At 34.8% G+C, this 18,459-nt stretch overlaps 1 pseudogene; it reads left to right on the forward strand.

Moving 5' to 3' along the window:
- Window positions 1-6,620: 6,620 nt before the first annotated feature.
- On the forward strand, window positions 6,621-7,302 carry LOC118834873 (annotated as a pseudogene).
- The last annotated feature ends 11,157 nt before the right edge of the window (window positions 7,303-18,459 follow it).

The raw sequence follows: 18,459 nt of genomic DNA on the forward strand, positions 1-18,459 counted from the left end.
AAAAGCAAAGGATTATATTGTTGATATCTGCTGAGGAGCAGTATTGCTATTTAAAAATAAGATCTAGAAGTAGAAAAAATAAATATAACAGGTGAACAATTTATATAACATTATGTGCCACACCTGTTTTGTTTACCTTTTCTGGAGAATGTTTTTTTTAAAAAAGTATATACCTGCATAGTTTTGCAATACTGAAGAGGTACTTGAATCTTCTATCACATAGTGTTAAATTAAAGGCTTTTAGGACTATCAAGGGAGATTTTTGCATAGCAAATGTATCTTTCTGAGTTCAACTCCGGCCTCAGACACTTATTAGCTTCATGACTGTAGGTAAGTCACTTAAGAGTCTGACATGGCAGAAACAACCAAACAACAAAAATTTCGGGTGAAATAAAAGAGAGTGGGAGAAGACTACTTTGGATCTTGATTAAATAATCGAGTTATTTAAACTTGCTAAAACTGAACTTGTATTTATCAAATCTATATTCTTGTATAGATTACATACCTTTAACTATAGTTTGATAATAGAAAAAAAATGTCAAACTATAAAAAGTGGGGTATTTAAAAGGTTAACTTTCTTTATTCTGGAAATGTCTATTAAAAAAAACTTTCATTTTAGCCCTCATCTCTCCAATGATAGTTGGTAATTTCAGATTGTATGTACATAGTTCACATTGTGAATGTATCACCCTTATGGTATAGGTCAACATATCAGTTATAAACAAAGTTGCTTTTTTTACTCATATATTGGTTAATGGTCTTACTTTATATAAGATTTATGCATAATACCTTTTTATTGGTCAGTGACATCCAAGAGTATGGAAGAACTTTAATGGATTAGTCAGGAAATTATCATGTTATGAATTTTATGAAAATGTGCCTCATGGCTAGGTTTGAACAAAGTAAAAATGCAATCTAAAGCTATTTTAAACTAAATTGCTTAAGAATTTATTCAGAAATAAGACAAATATTGTAGTACAAATGAGAATTTGTCTTAAAAAATAAGCACCAAACTCTTTTATCAGGAAGAATTCTCCTGGTATTTTATATTTTCTAAATTTAATACATTAAAAATAAAATTGTTGTCAGTTTACTTGCTCATTCAGAATCACCAGGAGAAAATAGTAAAGTCAATTAATATTTTAATTATTGGAAGAATTGTGAATAGATCAGTGATCCTAAAAACTAACATAAAATTGAAAGGAAATGAGAATGTTATCACATCATTAAAGTTCTTGTTATTATGCAAGAGTAATTAGTTTTTAACATATAGCGACTGTAGCCTTAATGTGTCACATGGGCTCAATGGTTTAATTACAGAATACCCTGAAGATCTAAAGTCTTAATCCTGGCAGGAAAAGGCTCACAAATACATTATAAAATTGAGGAGGATGAATATAGAAATAGCTATGGGATGGAAACTAAGGCTAAATATTCCAGTGACCAAGTCAACTCTCTTGATTATGTTTCCCTTTTAAGTTAAAGGGGCAAGTTACTGATTATGTCTTCCTCTATCCTATACTTCTCTCTTGCAGTGCAGTAATATGCTTCCTGTTATTTGTTTGTGGATATCCCAGTTTATTAACCTGCTTGAATATAATTGGGGGCAGGGGTGGGATCACTTTTACTTTGGTATCTCCAGCACGTAGGATATTACATACCTCTACTTCTATATCACTGATAATTTCTGAATATTTATATCTATAATTCAATTCAATAAACATTTATTAAGGTCCTACTGCATGCCAGGCATTGTGCTAAGTATTAGGGATTGCAAAAAAAAGCAGAACAACTTCCCTGCATTCTTGGAGCATATAATATGATGGGCAAGACAACATGCAAACTATATATAGAATAAACAGGAAATAATTAACAGAGAGAAGGCACTGGAATTAAGAAAGCTTAGGGAAGGTTTCCTATAAGAGGTAGGATTTTGGTTGATACTTCAGGGAAGCCAGATATGTCAGTAGTCATAATGGAGCAAGAAAAGTATTCAGGCACGGTTGAATTCAAGAGAGAAAATACTGTAGCCAGAGGTGGAGTGACTTGTTCTTGTAGAGCCAGAATGCTAGTGTCACTAGATAGAAGAGTTTGTGTTAAGGGGTAAGGTTTAAGAAGACTGGAGAGATAGGAGGGGGCTAAGCTATGAAGATATTTTTTTTTTTAAATCATTATTTATTTATTTAATATTTTTAGTTTTCAGTATTAATTTTCACAAGAGTTTGAATTACAAAGTGTCTCCCCATTTCTAACCTCCCCCCACTCCAAAATGGCATATATTCTGATTGCCCTGTTCCCCTAGTCAACCCTCCCTTCTGTCACCCCACTCCCCTCCCATCCCCTTTTCCCTTACTTTCTGGCAGGGCAAGATAGATTTTTATGCCCCATTGCCTGTATATCATACTTCCTAGTAGCATGCAAAACCTTTTTTTTTGAACATCTGCTTTTAGAAGTTTGAGTTCCCAATCCTTTCCCCTCTTCCCTCCCCACCCACCCACCCTAAGAAAGCAAGCAATTCAATATAGGCCACATGTGTATTATTATGCAAAGACCTTCCACAATACTCATGTTGTGAAAGACTAACTATATTTTAATCCTTCCCATCCTATCTCCCTTTATCCAATTTTCTCCCTTGACCTTGTCCCTTTTCCAAAGTGTTTGCTTTTGATTACCTCCTACCCCTATCTGCCTTCTTTTCTATCATCCCCCCTTTTTTCTCTTCTTCCTCCTTCTTTCCTGTGGGGTAAGATACCCATTTGAGTGCGTACGGCATTCCCTCCTCAGGTCAAATCTGATGAGAGCAAGATTCACTTGTTCCCCCTCACCTGCCCCCTCTTCCCTTCCTACAGAACTGCTTTTTCTTGCCACTTTTATGTAAGATAATTTACCCCATTCCATCACTCCCTTTCTCCCTCTCTCAATATATTCGTCTCTCATCCTGTAATTTGATTTTATTTTTTTAGATATCCCTTCATATTCAACTCACCCTGTGCCCTGTGTGTGTATATATATATGTATATATTAGTATACATATATATGTATATGTATATATGTATATATACATGTACATGTATATATATACATATATGTGTATATGTATGTATATATGTATATTACCTTCAGCTACCCTAATACTGAGGTCTCATGAATTATACACATCATCTTTCCATGTAGGAATGTAAACAAAACATTTCAACTTTAGTAAGTCCCTTATGATTTCTCTTTCTTGTTTACCTTTTCATGCTTCTCTTGATTCTTGTGTTTGAAAGTCAGATTTTCTACTCAGCTCTGGTCTTTTCACCGAGAAAGCTTAAAAGTCTTTTATTATATTGAAAATCCATATTTTGCCTTGGAACATTATATTCTGTTTTGCTGGGTAGATGATTCTTGACTTTAATCATAGCTCCATTGACCTCCAGAATATCATACTCCTAGCCCTTCAATCACTTAATGTAGAAGCTGCTAGATCTTGTGTTCTTCGGACTGAGTTTCCACAATACTCAAATTGTTTCTTTCTGGCTGTTTGCAGTATTTTCTCCTTGATCGGGGGGCTCTGGAATTTGGTGACAATATTCCAAGGAGTTTTCTTTTTGGGATCTTTTTCAGGAGGTGGTCAGTGAATTCTTTCAATTTCTATTTCACCCCCTGGTTCTAGAATATCAGGGCAGTTCTCCTTGACAATTCTTGAAAGATGATATCTAGGCTCTTTTTTTGATCATGGCTTTCAGGTAGTCCAATAATTTTTAAATTATGTCTCCTGGATCTATTTTCCAGGTCAGTGCTTTTTCCAATGAGATATTTCACGTCTTCAATTTTTTTTTCTTCCTTTGTTTCTGTTTTATAATATCTTGATTTCTCATAAAGTCACCAGCTTCCACTTGCTCCAATCTAATTTTTAAGGTAATATTTTCTTCAGTGGTCTTTTGGACCTCCTTTGCCATTTGGGTAATTCTACCTTTCAAGGCATTCTTCTCCTCATTGGCTTTTTGGAGCTCTTTTGCCATTTGAGTTAGTCTATTTTTAAGGTGTAATTTTCTTCAGTATTTTGTTGGTCTCCTTTAACAAGTCCTTGACTTGTTTTTCACGGTTTTCTCAAATCACTCTCATTCCTATTCCCTATTTTTCATCTACTTCTCTAACTTGCTTTTCCAAATCCTTTTTGATCTCTTCCATAGCCTGAGACCAATTCATATTTTTTTCTTGGAGGCTTTTGATGTAGGCTCTTTGACTTTGTTGACTTCTTCTGCTTGTACGTTTTGGTCTTCTTTGTCACCAGAGAAAGATTCCAAAGTCTGAGTCTGAATCTGACTCCGTTTCTGCTGCCTGGCCATTTTTCCAGTCAAAATGAAAGTAGGGAAGATTATGTAAAGGAAAATAGAAGGAAAGGGGAAAGGTCCACAGATTATTGTCAAATAAGTGGGCTTTATAATTCTTGAACACAGAGGTGATACATTTGTGGGTGAGTACAAGATTGAGAATACGATCATCTTTGTGGCTGAGTTGTGCTAGAGGAGTAACTTGATTATAGTAGTTGGACTAATTGAGTGGTTAGGGCATTTGAGAAAGAATCAATAGCTATGTTGAAGTCCCCTAGCATTTTGGGTATCTGTAAACAACAGATACCAGGATTTTTATTGAGTGGCAGATATTAATATCATGAACCTAAAAGTGAAAAAAAATTACTAAGTAAAGGAGTGAAGGAGAGAAACTAGAAGTAGCCACTAGGAACAAGTATTTCAAGTCAGTCACCTTGACCAGTAAGTCAAGTAGAATGAGTGAAGATACAGTTAGCACTGGAAAAGGTAGCCAGGGAGGCTGTGTCATCTGAGCAAATCCAGTAAGAGCTAGTAGATGAAAGGAGTGGGAGAGGAATATATGTAAGGTGAAGGGAAATTTGTTCTCTATGAAACAGTCATTACATAGGACACAGTGAAGGTCGATTGAAACATTGAGGTGGGAAAGTTGAGGGGAATAACGATGAAGAATAGGGTTGTAAGGGGTATTGAATGGGCTTTAGATGATGATCTACAGGACTTCAAAGGCACCACCTTAGCTACTATCCTTTGAGCATTCAAGCTTTTAAAATATCCTTCCTAAAATGTGATTTTTCAGAACTTAAAAACATATTATAGATGTGATCTGACCTAGAAAAAATATAGTAGAATTATAACTTCCTTAGCTCTGAACCATAAAATTCATGTGTTTTTGTTTCTTTATTCTTTTTTTTTCTTATAAACTCTTTTCTAGTTAGGGCTCCAATATATTTCTTGATGCTTACTATAGATTCTTATCACCTCATGCTTGGACTAATCTCCATTCCAATTCATTTTCCATTCAGCGAACAAAGTGATTTTCCTAAAATGCAGTTTCACCCACTACTCTATAAACTTCCAATGATTTCCTATTACTGCCAAGATTCAATTTAAAAAACCCTTCATATTCTAGCTGACCACTTCTACATGTGTGCATGTGTGCACACACATGTTTCCAGTCTTCTTACATTTTATTTCCCATGATGTACTCTTTGATTCAGTGACACTTGCCTCATTATTGTTCCTCAAACAAGATACTCCGCCTCTCAGCCCAGGACATTTTCACTGACTTTCCCCATACCTGGAATGCTTTCTCTCTTTCTTCCCTGGTTTCTGTCAAGTCCCAACTAAATTCCCATCTTCTATAAGAAGTCTTACTTCTATAGGAAGAATTCTATAGGAATCCTTCTTAATTCTTAATTCTATTGCTTTGCTCTATTAATGAATTCCTATTTATCCTGTTTATACCTTGTTTATATACATTTGTTTATTGTGTCCCCAATTTGGTTGTGATTTCCTTTTGTATTTTTGTATTCCCCATTCTTAGAAAAGTGCCTAACACATTTCTGGTTCTTAATAAATTTTTATTAAACACCTGACTGACTTTCTGAGTCTATTATCAGGCATCACATTTGACTCTACTGCATTTTTTCTTATTAAATCTGATAATATCTCAGCCTATCGATAATTTTTTTTGCTTTCTGTCACTGTCATCCATCATGTAAACTTTCCTTCCCAGGTTTGCACCACATTTAAAATTGAAATGCCTGTTACTTCTGTCTTTAATCAAGTTATCCTTTTGAAAAAATACACATCGAATGGCAGAGCCAAGATGGCGGCTGGAAAGCAGGGACTGGCCTAAAGCTCTCCCCAAGGATCCTCCAAACACTTATAAAAACAGCTCTGAACAAATTCTAGAGATGGAGAACCCACAAAATAGCAGGGGGAAGCAGGGCTCCAGCCCAGGACAGCCTGGATGTCCTTTCTCCTACCTGCAGTCCAGACATATTGGTATTTTTAGTATTCCTCATACTTAGTAGCCCATCTCTTATTTTCATGACTTTGCACTGGTGGTTGTCCATGCCTGGAATGAACTTACTTCTCACATCTGCCTCCTAGAATCCCTAGATCCTTTAAGACTAAGCTCAAGAGTCACATTATAATTGAAGCCTTTTCCGATCTCCCCTACTATCCCCCAGTGCATTCCTAAAATTGCCTAAAAATTCCTTTTGAAAAATTATCTATTTGGTTTCATCTGCTGCTGTACTCAGAGGCTGACAGCTTGGTGTAGGAGTAGCTGCTGTCACCATGGCTTTCAGCGACATTGACATCCAAAAGCAGATCAAACACATGATGGCTTTCATTGAACAGGAAGCAAATGAGAAAGCCTAAGAAATAGATGGAAAGGCAGAAGAAGAGTTCAACATTGAGAAAGGTCATCTTGTGCAAGCACAGAGACTGAAGATAATGGAATATTATTAGAAGAAGGAGAAACAGATTGAACAGCAAAAAAAAATCCAGATGTCCAATTTGATGAATCAAGCCAGATTGAAAGTCCTCAGAGCCAGAGACGACCTTATCTTAGACTTATTAAATGAAGCAAAACAGAGACTCTCCAAGGTAGTGAAAGATACAACGAGGTATCAGGTGCTCTTGGATGGTCTGGTCCTTCAGGGATTATACCAATTGCTGGAGTCACGAATTATTGTCCTTTGCAAAAAAGAGTATCTCCCTCTGGTCAAGGCTGCAGTACAAAAAGCAATCCCTACATACAAGATCATGACTACAAAGGATGTTGATATCCAAGCTGATCAGGATGCATACTTGCAAGAGGAAATAGCTGGAGGTGTTGAAATTTATAATGGGGATCATAAAATAAAAGTTTCTAATACCCTAGAAAGTAGCCTGGATCTAATAGCCCAACAGATGATGCCAGAAGTCCGTTTGGGCCTTGTTTGGTGCTAATGCCAACAGTAAATTTTCGAACTAAGCCTCTGATGAGGTGGGACCCATTCCATCTGCTGTATTGATGAGTTATATGTATCTTAAAATTGAAGAAACAACTATTGATATTCTTCCTTTCTGATGATCTGACATTGTCCTATGTTCTTGAGTGGAATAACCTTTGTGTAGAATGCTGTCAGCCTAAATGTTAACTTTGGGAGAGGATTTATGGACTTAAAACTGTCAAGAAGTAACCCAGTTCATCTGAAAGTGACTGAGTTCTGATCTACATTCTAGGGACAAGGGGATTACATATGAGTGGCACGGTTTTCACTGAGAATCCTTCTATGATCTGCCTTAGACTGGATTGAGCGATGCATGTGAGGTATATTGTAGCCTCTTTGTATTTTATTTCTGTAGGTTACCTTAATAATGCATATAGAGCATGCCTTCACTCCAGCATTAATAGAATTACCCCTGTTAAATATTTGGCTTCAGAGGCTTTCCTCAGTTATATCTGTGATTCAAAAATCCAAGCAATGAATATGCTTTATTTATTAAAATAAAAAATATGTGGATTTAAAAAAAGAAAAAAAAAGAAAAAATACCTATTTGGATTGTTTTTGCCTTTACATGGTAGAATGTAAGCTCCTTGAGGACAAGGAATATTTTTTTTTTTGTATCCTTAGAACCTACCATAGTTTCTGAAACATAGTAGATGCTTTATTTGTTTTTGGATTGGTTAAGGTTTCATTCATACAAGAATTTTAATTATACCTATGGGCTTGTTCCTCTAGGAATATATTGGCTTATTGCTCATTAGACAATGATCTCACATTTAGAGAACTATTTGAAAAAATTTCTTATAAATACTTAAAAAATGCAATGTTTCATATGATATTTCACATCCCTTTTCTATACTGCTATAATTGTGATAGAAGTGAGACAGGAAACATAGACCAAACTGAGGTCCATTTTTCATTTTGTTTTATGGATTGGCAGTGCCAAAAAAATGAACAATTGGTGCCCAAGCTACTGCTGATGAGCTTCTCTATATTTATTTAGGGTGTTGTACAATCAGTAAACATAGTAAGCAGCTGGGTATGTTAGTAGAGCTTTCAATCTCTTGACAAAAATTTGAGGACCCAGGAACACGTGCATGTCAAAACAAAGCATCACAGAAAGACATTTGTGAAGGAATGTATCTAAGTGTACAGGAAATAATAATAATGAAAATAAGCCTGAGCCAACTTTTATATAAGCTAGATTTGGCGACAAAAGGTTATTATTAAGAATCACTATACTTAGGAGGTCAAATTGTTAAATTTGACTTTGTTTGATAAATTACACGTAGTAAACACTAAAAAATCAAAGTGGTTGATTGAATTATTCATGAATCAGTCAAATAAAGACTCAGCTTTCCTTTATTTTCATTATAAAATAGAACTGTCAAGTTTGCCTACAAGTTTATTGACAACACCTTAAGTACTTGTGGTAATTACATTAATATTATTAAAAATGTAAATACTTCAATTAATCTGTGCTCTGGTGTATGGATGATCCCTTCAATAGCACAGATTGAGAACATCCATGACTGCTCAACCGGCAAAATCCTTGTTATTGTTCATACTCTTGTCCATGTTTCCCTAGCACATGTCACTGTGGACAAATCTAATCATCTCAATCAAGCCCAGTTAAAATCTCAAACACCGCTATTTAGTTGCATGCAGAAAGGTCCTTTGAAGACAAAGTACTTCATCACTTCACCTCCTTCAGGGAAGGTTAAAGAAAGAACAAACCTTATATCTTACTAAGAGATAGTTGTCTTAGAAGAGAGAGGGTTTCTGAGGTAGTTTAAAAGGACAAGAGAAAGAGAGATTAGACAGTTTTTTGGTTCCTTATTTGGAGTCAAAGTAGAAGACATAAATCAGTGACAGACTGGAATATCAAGATGATCCAACTTTAAAAAAAAAGAATTATTTTTGTCGAACAGATTCCTTGAATCTTACACAAATAATTTAGGTAAAGCTTTTTCACGGGTTTATTTCATATGTGAACATAGAGACAGCTTTGAAAAATGCAAAAACCTATGAAAAATGGTTTCAATTTTACTGAAATAGACATTAGTACATCTCTAGGTCAAGCATCACTTGCATTAGCTATACCTGACAAGTCGCTATTGCAAGTCCTAACTTTGCATGCATAATTAATTATTCTGGACATTTTCTCCCCTTGGAACATTGCACTGTTAAAAGAAAAATTTATTCATGTGTCCTGTTTTACATCCGGGAAGTCACTAGGAAGTCAAGATTACATTAACTAAGTACAAATCCTATAAATCTCCATGACGATAGCTTTCATGCTCCGACTTGAAAATGTATGATTTGACACTTCACTTTTATTTTTTCTTCCTTTAGGGAAAAAAAAAAAACACCAAGTCTTTTTTTAAAGAACATTTGTTCTTTGCAGTATATTTTCAGATGAACATCGTATACAGCATGTATTATGTCAACTGGGGCAAGTTCATTGGATTTAAGAAAAAATGCAACCATTTAAAGAAGTTATTAAGAAAAATAGGGGTGAAGGGAGTCTGTTAAATAATTTAAGGGATACAATGCCCTAGCTTACCTTTTGATGACTTTAATTTTAGTCCTAAGATAAGTTGACACAAACCTCTCTGAAGAAGCATTATAACTTTTTTCACTTTTCTCTTTTTGTCCTCCTTTCTTTATTCCCTTTTCCCTATACTCACTCAATATTGAAAAATGGGATAGTTACCATAATATTAGACTGAATGAAGAGGTACATAGTGTCCAAAATAAGCAAGTCAATACAACTAATGCACTCTGTCCTGATTAGACAACATCTGGATTATGGTCCACAATTCTATATGTCATATTCTAGTAAAGACTGGGATACAGCTGGATGTCAGGAAACACCAAAGAGAAGATTAGAAACATAGTATTCAAGGATCCATAGAAGGAATTTGGGATGTTTAGTCTGAAAAAAAAAACTAAAGAGATTTATAGGATCATAGATTTAGAACTGAAAGTGATCATAAAACACATTAAATATGATCTTTTTTTCATCCAGAAAAGGAGAGTTAACATAAAGCTACACATGGGGTAAGCAGTGGAACTATAATGAAAATCCAAGTTTATAGATTCCAAATTCAATATATATTACACTGTATCACAGTACTTTCAAAAATAGCTGACATGAAGTATATGGAGTACTGTCATATGGGAAAGACATTGTTCAGCTGAGATCTAGGGATCAGGTCTAAAGACAATGAAAGGAAGTTGCAAAGAGTTGATTTCATTTCAATAAAATGATTTTTTATAAAAAAATTCCCAACATTTAAATCACTCAAAAGATGGAATGGAGTTTCACAGGAGGCAATTAACTGTCCACCTTTGGAGGTTTTAAAGAGATGAGTTACTACTGTTGAGACATGGTTAGAGGGTGTACATATTAACATACAGGTTATATACTACATGATGTCTGCAGTCCTTGGACTCTATGAGATTCTGATTCCCTGAAGCTGATGAATATCAATGTTGGTGGGTACAACCTTTGCAACTTCTTTTTACCTCCCTTAGATAATAATTAAACATCAACCACTGTGAGTTCTGTAAATTCATATCCAGTGAAATGTTAATCTGAACATCTGGACATCTGTATTAATATAAGATTATTATATTATGACATGTCACATGTTTTTTCTTTTAAAATGGAGGAAGCAATTCATAAGGAGCTTGGATTCTATTTTTATCTTTTTGCTTGGCCCTGGGAAAGGACCCAAAAACCTGTAGTTCTGTTCCTGCTTTGGCCTTCTTTCCTATGAGATTCTGAGGAAAGCACATCCTGGCCTTCCTTGGGTTCTCAGATTCTTTCCAAACCATCAGACCATAGCAGATTTGTAAGATTAGCATCCTTTGGTTCTGTGCCTTTCTTTCTGTAGACCATTTGGCCTGGATTTTAGGATCATCTGATTTATTCTCTTTTTTCTCCTGGTCTTTCTCTCCATCTCTCCCTCTACTTCCCTAGGATAGGCCAGACCTTTGATGCTGAGAATAAGGCTCTACATGTTTTTTGCTTTTTCCTAAAAGATTAAATGTTTATTAAAGTACAGAATAGTCAAAGCCTTCCCATCAGGGAAGTCCTCTCCACCCCCTCCCACCTTGAGCTGAGTTGTTTACACCTGGTGCTCCAGCCCAGTGGCCACTGTGTCACTTCCCAGGGAAATCATCTTCAGAAAGCAGTAAGAGGCTCCCAAGCTCCTCTGCTTCTCCTGGCAGTTCATCTTTCCACCAAGGAAGAAAACTGGGGTGCGAGGGGAGTGGATGGAGAGGAGGGTATAAAAGAAGCACAATCTCAAAACACATCTATTCAATAAACCAAGACTGCAAAGTGAACTGGGAAAAAAAAGATAAGCAAACTGATTGGTCATTGCACTGCCCCCAAACCATTGAATAGAACCAAATGATGGGTGATGAAACTCCTCGCACCCTCAGCCCCAGAGAAAGCAACCTCCATTAGTTGCTGTCTCCTACACTTCAAGCCTTCCACATGTGTTTTTGTCACAGGCATCCAATCAAGTCAGCATAATTTGGTCAACCAAGCTGGACATCAATGATGATGAAATGACAAAGGCAATTATGCCACAGAGAAGTGTACCTAAAAGCCTGGTGCCGGAGGTATATTGAGCCTGATCTTATGAAAGGTTCAGGGTACCAAGTTAGGCTGGGTTGAAGAAATGAAAGAGGCTTTGTCACAAATACCAGGCCCCTCTACACCACCTCAAACCCCCAATAGGAAAATGCTGCCCTGCCAATGAGGAACCAACCTCTCTCTGCCTCTTAAGCTGATAAATTATTACAGAAATATTTAAGTAAGACAGGTATCACAATCCTCTATATCCAAAACTTTATTTGGGAAAAAGCCACAATTAGGCAATGGGAAGGTGACACTTGTCAAGAAACTGGGCACCTATGAGTCATGGAAATGAAGCTGGGTTTATTATAGTCCTTGGCCAAACAGATGGTTATATTCCCACTAGATTTGCGAAGCCTCAGACAATTGTGAGAGAGTATGTGTATATGTGAGTAACTGAGTGAATAGCTAAATAACTGAGTGACTGAGTGAAAGGATGTATGGGTGGATACATGGATGGGTGTAAGGAAAAGAGTCAACCTAGCTTTTCCATCTATTCTGTTGTACTACTCCTGGGAAGGTAGAAGCAGCATGGTTACTGTGTTCATGCCTGAACTATCTGGTCTGTAGGAGGAACTGGGGAAGACAAACCCTGACAGTTGTGCCCCTCTTTGGGCTCTGGGCTTGGCCCTGAAAAGGTAACAGTAGCCCACATGGTCTAGCAGGAGACCTTCCTGATCTCTACTTTCTGGTTTTATTTCTGAGATGTTTTCAGATACCTGAAAGTCAATGTGTCAAAAAGTGACTTCTTGTTCAAGTATTGCCCCTGTGTAAGAATCATGCACAGAAACATGAAGGGATTAGGAATCCTGGATAAATAGGCCTGTTGCTTGACTTATACTGGATACCATCATTACCTGTAAATTTTCCACTTCTCTAATTAAAAATTCTGACATTCTTCTTTCTGATCCTAATATCCAATCATTCCATCTACTTTATGTCACATTTTTCTTAAATTCATTCTTTTTGTCCTCACAGAGACCACAAGTCTCCAAAGTCTCATTACTTTCACAAGCCAGGACCTCTTTCCATTCCCTCAAACCATAAACAGAGTTACCCAATTCAACTCTCCACAATCACCTTCTCTGGAATTCACTGCACTTTTGTTCCATCATCACTCATTCATTGTCCAATATCAACCCCAGATGATTTCCATCATCTGCTTCTTCCAAACCTAATCAGGAGCTACTGAACAGTAGTGGGTGGAAATCTTACAATTTTGCTGATTGGTTACATTAAAATTCATGTTATTCAACTTTAACTACACCCTGAAGCAAGGCAATCTACATCCTCTTCTCTAATATATTCCTTAACACAACCCCAAAAGCTTTTCCAAACTTTATTTCTGTTCTCAAACCTCCCTCACTTTTAGTCCCCTCTCCTGCAGAGTGCCTCTTACTTTATTAAGGAAATTATGGTTATTTATTATTGAACTGATCTCAAAAATTCATTGATGATATCCTTTACTTTCTCTCCTTTCCTTCATTCTCTGTCAATGAAACTCTGAAATATCAACAAATTTTTCACCATTTCTTTGGTTACTTAGTATAATTTTCATGATAATATGCATAAACAAGATATAGACAAGATAATTTGGAGATAATCTCAGAGAGAAAGCACAAGCATTAAAGTTGAATGAGAAAGGTTTTTCACAGAAAGTGGAATGTTAGCTGACACCTGAGGGAAGTCAGAGAGACTAGAAGACACCGATGAGGAGGGAGAAAATCCAAGAAATGGGGGAGAGCCAATGAAAATTGAGAGCTGAGAGATGGTATATTTTAGTCAAGAAATAGCAACAAGACCAATGTCTGTATGCCAGGGTTGTAGAATTTTGTAAGAAGACTAGAAAGATGTTTGTGGTGGAAAGAGGGAGCTATGAAGGACCTTAAAACAAATAGAATACTTAATATTTTTCCTGGAGGTAATGGGAAGCTACTGGAGCTTAACGAATATGGCAAGTGACATAGTCAGACCTGTACTTTGGCAAGATTAATTTGACAATTGAGAATTAGATGGAATGGATATAGTAGAGAATTGATGCAGGGAAACATATCAGATGATTATACCAATAGTGCAGTCTTGAGATGATGAGGTCCTACATCAGGTTGGAAGGAGTTTGGGGAGAGAGAAGGGGCCATCTAGGAGTGACATTACAGAGTTAAAATTAGCAAGACTTGAAACCTGATTGGAAATGCCATGTAATAGAGAGTGAGGAATTAAAGATGACACCCAAGTGGTGATTCCAGGTGACTGAAAAGATAGCAGTGTCAACTGTTAGAGGGTATTTAGATAACAGGTATAGGCTCATGTAGTCTACCAATCTAACCACAGGTAGAAAGAAAAGGAAATTAATTATTATAAGGCATATAAAGATTCTCTACAGAGATGCAAAGCATATTTGATTTTTTTGCAAATTTATGAGAAGGAGCAGAATGCTAAAAGCCATGAAGTAACTTATTCTAGAGAAAACTAAGCCTCTCACTTTATTAATATTTTTATTAGTTTTCTCTTCCTTCTCCACCTAACCTTACATAGTACTGCACTGAAAAAAGGGGGGAAAAGAAAAACAAACACTTTCAACAAGTATTTAGTCAATGGAAAGTGACTCCTGTTTTGGCCTTGTACAAAAATGTATTTTATTCTTCATATTTCATCTATCACCTCAATAAGCAAGATGGTAGCATTCATCTTTTGTCCTCTGTAATGATCCATAATCATTGTGTTGTTCAGAGTCCTTAACTCTTGTAAAATTATCTGTTTTTACAATATTGTTGCAGTATTATTTTTCCCTATTACTGCTTACGTCAATAAACATCTGCCCCTAAAAGAATTCCCAGTTTCTCTGAAATTATCTTTTTTTTTATTGTTTCTTAGATCACAGTTATATTGCATTGCATTCACATAGCATAATTAGTTGTCTTTCTCCTGATGATGGGAACCCCTTATTTTGTAGTTCTTAACCACTACAAAAAAGAACAGCTATAAATACTTTTTGTACATCTGGGTCATATTGTTCTTTGATCTTTTTATGGGATATGACTCCCATGTTGAAAGACAAGCATAATTTAGCAACTTTTGGAGCAGATTTTAAGATTGCTTTCTAGAATAGTAGGATTAGTTCACAGCTCCATCCATAGCACATCAATGTGTATATTTTTCTGGAACCTCTCCTGAATTTGTCTTTTTTCATTTTTTCAATTTTGCTACTCTGCAGGTTATGAGATGGAAAATTAGAGTTGGTTTAATTTGCATAATTCTAATTATTAGTGTTTTGGAGTATTTCTTTTTTCTCTCTGACTAGAGATAGCTAGGATTTCTTTCCTTAAGAATAACCTGTTCGTATCCTTTGCTAGTTTATCCATAGTCAGATGGCTCTTGGTTTTATTAATCTGAATCTGTATCTTGAAGTTAAGTTGTCAAGGTAAAAAAAAAATAAGATTAGAAATTATGCCTGTATGTTCATCTGGTTGTTTAGCCTACAATAAAGATAAGCTATTACCAAGTGAAATGTGGTCCAAACAAACATTTCTTGTCCTTGCAATTAATGAGAGGTGAGTTCAGCATATTTTTACACTCATCAGTTTATAAAATAATCATATTTTAAAATTATAAATATAAATCAACATTACTTTTCACTATATTTTAAAATATGGTACAAAATTAAATAATTAAAGACACAATATTTCAGATCAATATGATGCTTTTTCTACTTCTCCCAGTAGTTGCCAATTTATGTTTAACTTGGTCCTGGTTTTTCTTTAAACAAAGAGCAGAACTTGGAAAAAGCTAGAATAAAGAATAATATGCAGAAAAAAAGATAAGTTATAAAATAGAAAGAGGCATCATGACATAGTGGGTAGAGACATGTCTACTAAGACATGAAGATTTTGGATTATATACTGAAATTGATACATACTAGCTGTGTGACCATGAGTAAATCACTAAAGTCTTTTATTAGTTTTATAAATCATTTATAACTCTATCAAGCAAAATTTCTTCTTCTAGTGCTTTTCAAAATAATTCTAATTGATGTTTTCTGTTTCTTATATCAACAGAGTAGTCCATTAGTTTTTTCTTCCCTCCTTCTCCATCCCTGAGAGACATCCCACATAACAAATAATATTTTTACAGGAAAAACGGGTGAGTATAATTGATCAACATATTGTGAAAGTCCAAAAACATTTGCAATGTGTAACACCTCTGGACTACCCACATCCACAAAGGTGGATGTTAGGGATGTCTTTTCGTAGTCCCATTTAATCTTTGTAATTTTGTTATATTTCCTTTTGATTTTTCTTGGTGTGCCATTCATTCAATTTACATTATTGAAGTTACTATATATATATATATTATTTTCTTGACTGTGTTTACTTCATTTTGGATCAGTTCATATAAATCTTTCCATTCTTCTCTAAACATGAACACACTGTTTCTTATAGCACAATTGTATTCCTTTGCATTAATTTACCACAATTCGTTAGCCATTCCTCCATTGGTCGGTGTCTACTTGGCTTCTAATTTTTAGCTATTACAAAAAATGTCACTATTAATATTTTGGAGTATATGGGAAAACTTTTTTCTTATCTATGTTTTCCTCAGTGTAAAATCTCAGTAATGGAGTCCGTCGTTCAAAGGGTAAGAGCATGTTACTTACATTATTTGCATAATTTAAAACTGCTTTCCAAAATGGTGGTGCTATTTCACAGCTCCAACAATTTATTAGTGTGCTTATCTTCCTGCAAACCTTCCAAAATTGACTATTGCAATTTTTGTCATTTTTGGCAATTTGCTAGATATCAGGTGAAACCTCAGAATTGCTTTGATTTTTATTTCTCTTCTTAATAATGATTTGGATCATTTTATGTGGTTATGAGTAGTTTGCAGCTCTTGTGAGAACTATTTATTCATATCCTTTAATCATTTATCTCTTGGGGAAATATGTATGTGTGTATACATAATTATACATATCTGTCTATCTATCTATCTAACTATCTTTGACCAAGATTGTTTATATATCTTGGATTAAGTTCTCTTACTGAGAAATTTGCTACAAAAACATTTTCCCTATTCACTCACTTCTTTTTATTTTAGATGTATTAATGTTTTCTATGCATAAAGTTTTTGGTTTTAAAAAATCAAAGTTGACTATTTTATCTTTTGGAAATGCCTCCCTCTCTTCTTTGATTAAAAATATATCTCTTACCCATAGCTGGAAGAGGTAAATGATCAGTTTCTCTTCTAATTTTTTAATAGTTTGATCTTTAATATTAAAGTTGTAATCCATTTAATATATATTTTGGATTGTAGTGTAAGTTGCTGGTTTAAGCCTAATTTCTGCCAGATTTCTTTATAGCTTTCCTTTTTTATCAAAAAGGGAGTTCTTTTCCCCATAAGTACCACATTTTCAATTTCATTAAACACTGAGTTATTGAATTCTATTATTTCTCAATCTCCCTTTTCTTATCTGTTCCACTGATCTTGTTATCTATTCTTTAACCATTAATAGAAGGTTTTGGTGATTGGTGATTTGTAATATACTTTGGAGCCTGGAAGTGCCATTCTCCATTCATCTTTATATATTTTCATCATTTCCCTTCATATTCTAGAAGTGTTCTTTTCAAAATGAATTTTGTTATTATTTTAATGAGCTTTGTTAAGTAACCTCTTGGTAATTTAATTGGTGTGTATTAAAAGCTAATATTGTCACTAGTCATAAGCACTGAATATTCCTCCAGCTATTTAGGTTCTTCTATAATTCTTTAAGGAAAACTTTGTAGTTTTACAATTGAATCTATACAAATGCATTGGGAGCATTGAAAGTTCAATTTACAGATATTTAATGAATTTTGTAGTTATATAGAATCAAATTTTCCTTGTGATTATTGTATTTTGTTGTTATTTTAAAAAATTTCTGTTGATTTTTGTTGATTTATTTTGTAGCCTGAAATTCTCTTTTGGTATCTTTGTTGATTCCTTGTGGTTTTCCAAATAAACTAATATCACCATATCATATCACCAACAACAGATATGGTTTTATCTCTTCTTTACCTTTCTATATTCCATTAAATCCTTTCACATGTTTCCTTTCAATTGCTAACTTTTCATGAATAATATCAAATAATAGCAGAGAGAGTGAGCATCGATGCTTCACTCCTATATTTATTGCAAAAGGTTCTAATGTTTCTCCATTGGATATGACTGACTTTTGGTTTTAGATAGATGCTTTTTTATGACATCCAAAAAAGTCCTTCTGTTTCTATGCCTTATATAGTTTTTAGCACAAACATGTTGTTCTTTATCAAAGGTTTTTCTTTATGTATTGAGATGACCATGTGGTTTTAGACATTTGGACTTTTAATATGATTATGTTGTTTGCTTTCCTAATGTTGAACCATCCTTGTATCCCTAATATAAATCTCACTTGATCACAATGAATGATTTAATGGACAAATCATTGTAACCTGTTTGACGTGATTTATTTTAAAAT

Source organism: Trichosurus vulpecula, chromosome 1 (assembly GCF_011100635.1).
Source record: "Trichosurus vulpecula isolate mTriVul1 chromosome 1, mTriVul1.pri, whole genome shotgun sequence".
In the NCBI taxonomy this organism is placed as follows: Eukaryota; Metazoa; Chordata; class Mammalia; order Diprotodontia; family Phalangeridae; genus Trichosurus; species Trichosurus vulpecula.